Genomic DNA, 6,000 nt, shown 5'->3' on the forward strand with positions numbered 1-6,000 from the left:
TTGACCTAGGTGTAGCCTTTAAATTCAAAAATTTTATTAAGGAGATAAGAGAAAGGAATATGGAATGGGCCAACAAAACAAAGGCCCAAAAGAGGGATAAGGGGAAAGAGGCTCAGGAGTTAAATGGAAATGGACTAAGAAAAAATACTGGGCCCAACTTAGATGATAATCCTGCGCAAGTAAGGGACATTGAAGGATGTGGGCTGAGTAAATATCCAAGAGAAGATATGGAGATTAACAGCTATAAAATTAAAGACTGGAAGTTGGGCCAGGAGGATAAGAGAGAAAAAAAAAAACTATAGGCCAGGAATTAAAAAGGCTCATGTTAGCAAGGAAAAAGGATAAACAAGTGGGTGAAGGCAGAATAGAGAAAAAGATACACCAGAAAATGGTGGAAAGAGGAACAGAAGATGAACTGAACAAGCCATTCAAGGAGGCACAGAACAGGGAGCTTCTGAACAGTTTTGGCATCTCACTTTATTCCTTGAAGTTCAGAATGATTGGCATCTATAGGAACTCAGAATCTAGATAGTGTTATTGATTCTCCTAGTTAAGTATGTTGATTCTTGAACACAGCTACTTTATGAGTCTTGGCCGTGGCCCTAAGCACTTTGTTTTCCAGTATTACCACCGGATACATAAATGCCACAGACACATAACTGGGTGAACCTTTTCAGATTGTGACTCAGCTTTGCTAGAGTCCCCAATTAGAGGTGTCCAGGGTTCTTAAGCACACTCTTCTTTTTGCTTTGGACCTCGACTTTAACCGCTCAGTCTCAAGTTTTCACTTGACACCTTCACGCCACAAGCACATGGTTAGGGACAGCTTGGTTTAGCCGCTTAGGCTAGGATTTTATTCCTGTGGCCCTCCTATCCACTGATGCTCAAAGCATTGGATCCTTTTTATCACCCTTGCCTTTTGGTTTAAAGGGGTATTGACTTTTTCTGCTTGCTTTTCTTTTTATTTCTTTTTCTTTTCTCTCTCTCTTTTTTTTTTGCAAGCTTTTCACTACTTTTTCTTGCTTCAAGAATCAATTTTATGATTTTTCAGATCATCAGATAACATTTCTCCTTTTCCCATCATTCTTTCAAGAGCCAACAATTTTAGCATTCTTTAAACAACAAATTCAAAAATATGCACTGTTCAAGCATTCATTCAGAAAAACAATAGTATTGCCACCACATCAAAATAATTAAACTGTTTAAAATTCGAAATTCATGTACTTCTTTTTCTTTTTCAATTAAAAACATTTTTCATTTAAGAAAGGTGATGGATTCATTCTCATAGCTTTAAGGCATATACACTTAGACACTAATAATCATGTAATAAGACACAAACATAAATAAACATAAAGCATAAAAATTCAAAAAACAGAAAATAAAGAACAAGGAAATTAAAGAACGGGTCCACCTTAGTGATGGCGGCTTGTTCTTCCTCTTGAAGATCTTATAGAGTGTTTGAGCTCCTCAATGTCTCTTCCTTACCTTTGTTGTTCCTCTCTCATGGTTCTTTGGTCTTCTCTAATTTCATGGAGGAGGATGGAATGCTCTTGGTGGTCCACCCTTAGTTGTCCCATGTTGGAACTTAATTCTCCTAGGGAGGTGTTGATTTGCTCCCAATAGTTTTGTGGAGGAAAATGCATCCCTTGAGGCATCTCAGGGATTTCATGAGGAGTTTCCTCATGCTCTTGTCCATGAGTGGGATCTCTTGTTTGCTCCATCCTTTTCTTAGTGATGGCTTGTCCTCATCAATGAGGATGTCTTCCTCTATGTCAATTCCAGCTGAATTGCAGAGGTGACAAATGAGATGAGGGAAGGCTAACCTTTCCACAGTGGAGGACTTGTCCGCCACCTTGTAGAGTTCTTGGGATATAACCTCATGAACTTCTACTTCCTCTCTAATCATGATGCTATGAATCATGATAGCCCGGTCTATAGTAACTTCAGATCGGTTGCTAGTAGGAATGATTGAGCGTTGGATGAACTCCAACCATCCCCTAGCCACGGACTTGAGGTCATGCCTTCTTAGTTGAACCGGCTTCCCTCTTGAATCTCTCTTCCATTGAACGCCCTTTTCACAGATGTCCATGAGGACTTGGTCCAACCTTTGATCAAAGTTGACCCTTCTAGTGTATGGGTGTGCATCTCCTTGCATCATGGGCAAGTTGAATGCCAACCTTACATTTTCCGGACTAAAATCTAAGTATTTCCCTCGGACCATTGTAAGCCAATTCTTGGGGTTTGGGTTCACACTTTGATCATAGTTCTTGGTGATCCATGCATTGGCATAGAACTCTTGAACCATTAAGATTCTGACTTGTTGAATGGGGTTGGTGAAAACTTTCCAACCTCTTCTTCGGATCTCATGTCGGATCTCTGGATATTCGCTCTTTTTGAGCTTAAAAGGGACCTCGGGGATCACCTTCTTCTTGGCCACAACTTCATAGAAGTGGTCTTGATGCACCCTTGAGAGGAATCTCTCCATTTCCCATGACTCGGAGGTGGAAGCTTTTGCCTTCCCTTTCCTCTTTCTAGAGGTTTCTCTGGCCTTTGGTGCCATTAATGGTTATGGAAAAACAAAAAAAGTTTTAGCTTTTACCACACCAAACTTAGAAGGTTTCTCGTCCTCGAGCAAAAGAAGAAAAAAGAGAGTAGTAGAAGAAGAAATAGAGGAGATGGAGGGGGCTTTGTGTTTCGGCCAAGGGGGAGAAGTAGTGTTTAGGTTGTGTGAAAATGAAGGAGTGAAGATGGGTTTATATAGGAGTGGAGAGGGGGGTATGGTTCGGTCATTATGGGTAAGTTTGGGTGGGAAAGTGGTTTGAATTTGAAAAGTGAGGTAGGTGGGGTTTTATGAAGGATGGATGTGAGTGGTGAAGAGAATGGTGGGATTTGATAGGTGAGGGGTTTTTGAGGAAGAGGTATTGAGGTGATTGGTGAATGGGTGAAGAAGAGAGAAAGAGGTGGGGTTGGTGGGGATCCTGTGGGGTCCACAGATCCTGAGGTGTGAAGGATTCTTCATCCCTGCACCATGTGGCGTGCAAAACGCCCCTTGATGCTAATCCTGGCGTTAAACGCCAGGCTGCTGCCCATTTCTGGCGTTTAACACCAGCTTCTTGCCCATTCCTGGCGTTAAACGCCAGTCTGGTGCCCATTTCTGGCGTTAAACGCCCAGAATGGTGCCAGACTGGGCATTTAACGCCCATTCTGCTACCCTTACTGGCGTTTAAACGCCAGTAAGTTTCTCCTCCAGGGTGTTCTGTTTTTCATTCTGTTTTTCCTTCTATTTTTGCTTTTTCAATTGTTTTTGTGACTTTACATGATCATCAACCTACAGAAAACATAAAATAACAAAAGAAAATAGAAATTTAACATAGATAAGTAAAAATTGGGTTGCCTCCCAACAAGCGCTTCTTTAATATCAATAGCTTGACAGTGGCTCTCATGGAGCCTCACAGATGTTCAGAGCAATGTTGGAACCTCCCAACACCAAACTTAGAGTTTGATTGTGGGGGCTCTGTTTGACTCTGTATTAAGAGAAGCTCTTCATGCTTCCTCTCCATGGTGACAGAGGGATATCCTTGAGCTTTAAACACAAGGGAGTCTCCATTCACTTGAATGATCAATTCTCCTCTGTCAACATCAATCACAGCTTTTGCTGTGGCTAGGAAGGGTCTGCCATGGATGATAGATTCATCCATACACTTCCCAGTCTCTAGGATTATGAAGTCAGCAGGGATGTAGTGGCCTTTAACCTTTACCAAGACATCCTCTACAAGTCCATAAGCCTGTTTCTTTGAATTGTCTGCCATCTCCAGTGAGATTCTTGCAGCTTGTACCTCAATGATCCCTAGCTTCTCCATTACAGAGAGAGGCATGAGGTTTATACTTGACCCTAGGTCACACAGAGCCTTCTCAAAGGTCATGGTGTCTATGGTACAAGGGATTGAGAATTTTCCAGGGTCTTGTCTCTTCAGAGGTAATTTCTGCCTAGTCAAGTAATCCAGTTTTTTGATGAGAAATGGAGGTTCATCCTCCCAAGTCTCATTATCAAACAACTTGGCATTTAGCTTCATGATTGCTCCAAGGTACTTAGCAACTTGCTCTTCAGTAACATCTTCATTCTATTCAAAGGAAGAATACTCATCAGAGCTCATGAATGGCAGAAGTAAATTCAATGGAATCTCTATGGTCTCAGTGTGGGCCTCAGATTCCCATGGTTCCTCATTAGGGAACTCCTTGGAGGCCAGTGGGTGTCCATTGAGGTCTTCCTCAGTGGAGATCACTGCCTCTTCCTCCTCTCCAGGTTCGGCCATGTGAGACGTGTTTATGGCCTTGCACTCTCTCTTTGGATTCTCTTCTGTATTGCTTGGGAGAGTACTGGGAGGGAGCTCAGTAATTTTCTTACTCACCTGACCCACTTGTGCCTCCAAATTTCTAATGGAGGACCTTGTTTCAGTCATAAAACTTTGAGTGGTTTTGATTAGATCAGAGATAATGGTTGCTAAGTCAGAGTGGCTTTGCTTAGAATTCTCTGTCTGTTGCTGAGAAGGTGATGGAAAAGGTTTGCTATTGCTAAACCTATTTCTTCCATCATTATTGTTGTTGAAACCTTGTTGAGGTCTCTGTTGATCCTTCCATGAGAGATTTGGATGATTTCTCCATGAAGGGTTATAGGTGTTTCTATAGGGTTCTCCCATGTAATTCACCTCTTCCATTGCTGGGTTCTCAGGATCATAAGCTTCTTCTTCAGAGGAAGCTTCCTGAGTACTGCCTGTTGCTGCTTGCATTCCAGACAGACTCTGAGAAATCATATTGACTTGTTGGGTCAATATTTTATTCTGAGCCAATATGGCATTCAGAGTATCAATCTCAAGAACTCCTTTCTTCTGAGCTATCCCATTATTCACAGGATTCCTTTCAGAAGTGTACATGAATTGGTTATTTGCAACCATTTCAATGAGTTTCTGAGCTTCTGCAGGCGTCTTCTTCAGATGAAGAGATCTTCCAGCAGAGCTATCCAATGACATCTTGGATAGTTCAGACAGACCATCATAGAAAATACCTATGATGCTTCATTCAGAAAGCATGTCAGAAGGGCATCTTCTGATCAATTGCTTGTATCTTTCCCAAGCTTCATAGAGGGATTCACCTTCCTTTTGTCTGAAGGTTTGGACTTCCACTCTAAGCTTGCTCAATTTTTGAGGTGGAAAGAACTTTGCCAAGAAGGCATTAACTAGCTTTTCCCAAGAGTTCAGGCTTTCTTTAGGTTGTGAATCCAACCATGTCCTAGCTCTGTCTCTTACAGAAAAAGGAAAAAGCATAAGTCTGTAGACTTCAGGGTCAATCCCATTGGTCTTGACAGTGTCACAGATTTGCAAGAATTTAGCTAAGAACTGATGAGGATCTTCCAATAGAAGTCCATGAAACTTGCAATTCTGTTGCATTAGAGAAACTAATTGAGGCTTAAGCTCAAAGTTGTTTGCTCCAATGGCAGGGATTGAGATGCTTCTCCCATAGAAGTTGGAAGTAGGTGCAGTAAAGTCACCAAGCACCTTCCTTGCATTGTTGGCATCGTTGTTTTCGGCTGCCATGGTTTCTTCTTCCTTGAAAAGCTCTGTTAAGCCCTCTAAAGAGAATTGTGCTTTAGCTTCTCTTAGCTTTCCCTTCAAGGTCCTTTCAGGTTCAGGATCAGCTTGAACAAGTATGTCTTTATCTTTGCTTCTGCTCATATAAAAGAGAAGAGAACAAGAACGTAGGGAATCATCTATGTCACAGTATAGAGAATCCTTGAGGTGTCAGAAGAAAAGAAGAATAGAAGGAGGAGGTAGATGGAAGAGAATTCGAACATATAAAGAAGGAGGGAGTTCGAATTGTACCTTGAGGAGGAGTGTTAGTCCTTTAAATAGAAGGATGTGAGAAGAGGGGAAGAATTTTCGAACATTAAAGTAAAAGATTTTGAAATAATTAAAATAAATTTTGAAAATTTGATTGATGATTTTC

General features: G+C 41.4%; 1 non-coding gene across 1 annotated transcript; it reads left to right on the top strand.

The window, feature by feature from the left end:
* Positions 1–5,081: 5,081 nt before the first annotated feature.
* Positions 5,082–5,189, top strand: LOC148550572 (small nucleolar RNA R71). The gene has a single exon (XR_015893113.1). It is a non-coding gene; the product is annotated as a small nucleolar RNA R71 (small nucleolar RNA).
* The last annotated feature ends 811 nt before the right edge of the window (positions 5,190–6,000 follow it).

This window comes from Arachis ipaensis, chromosome B7, assembly GCF_059453495.1.
Source record: "Arachis ipaensis isolate K30076 ecotype BB chromosome B7, ASM5945349v1, whole genome shotgun sequence".
Taxonomy (NCBI): Eukaryota; Viridiplantae; Streptophyta; class Magnoliopsida; order Fabales; family Fabaceae; genus Arachis; species Arachis ipaensis.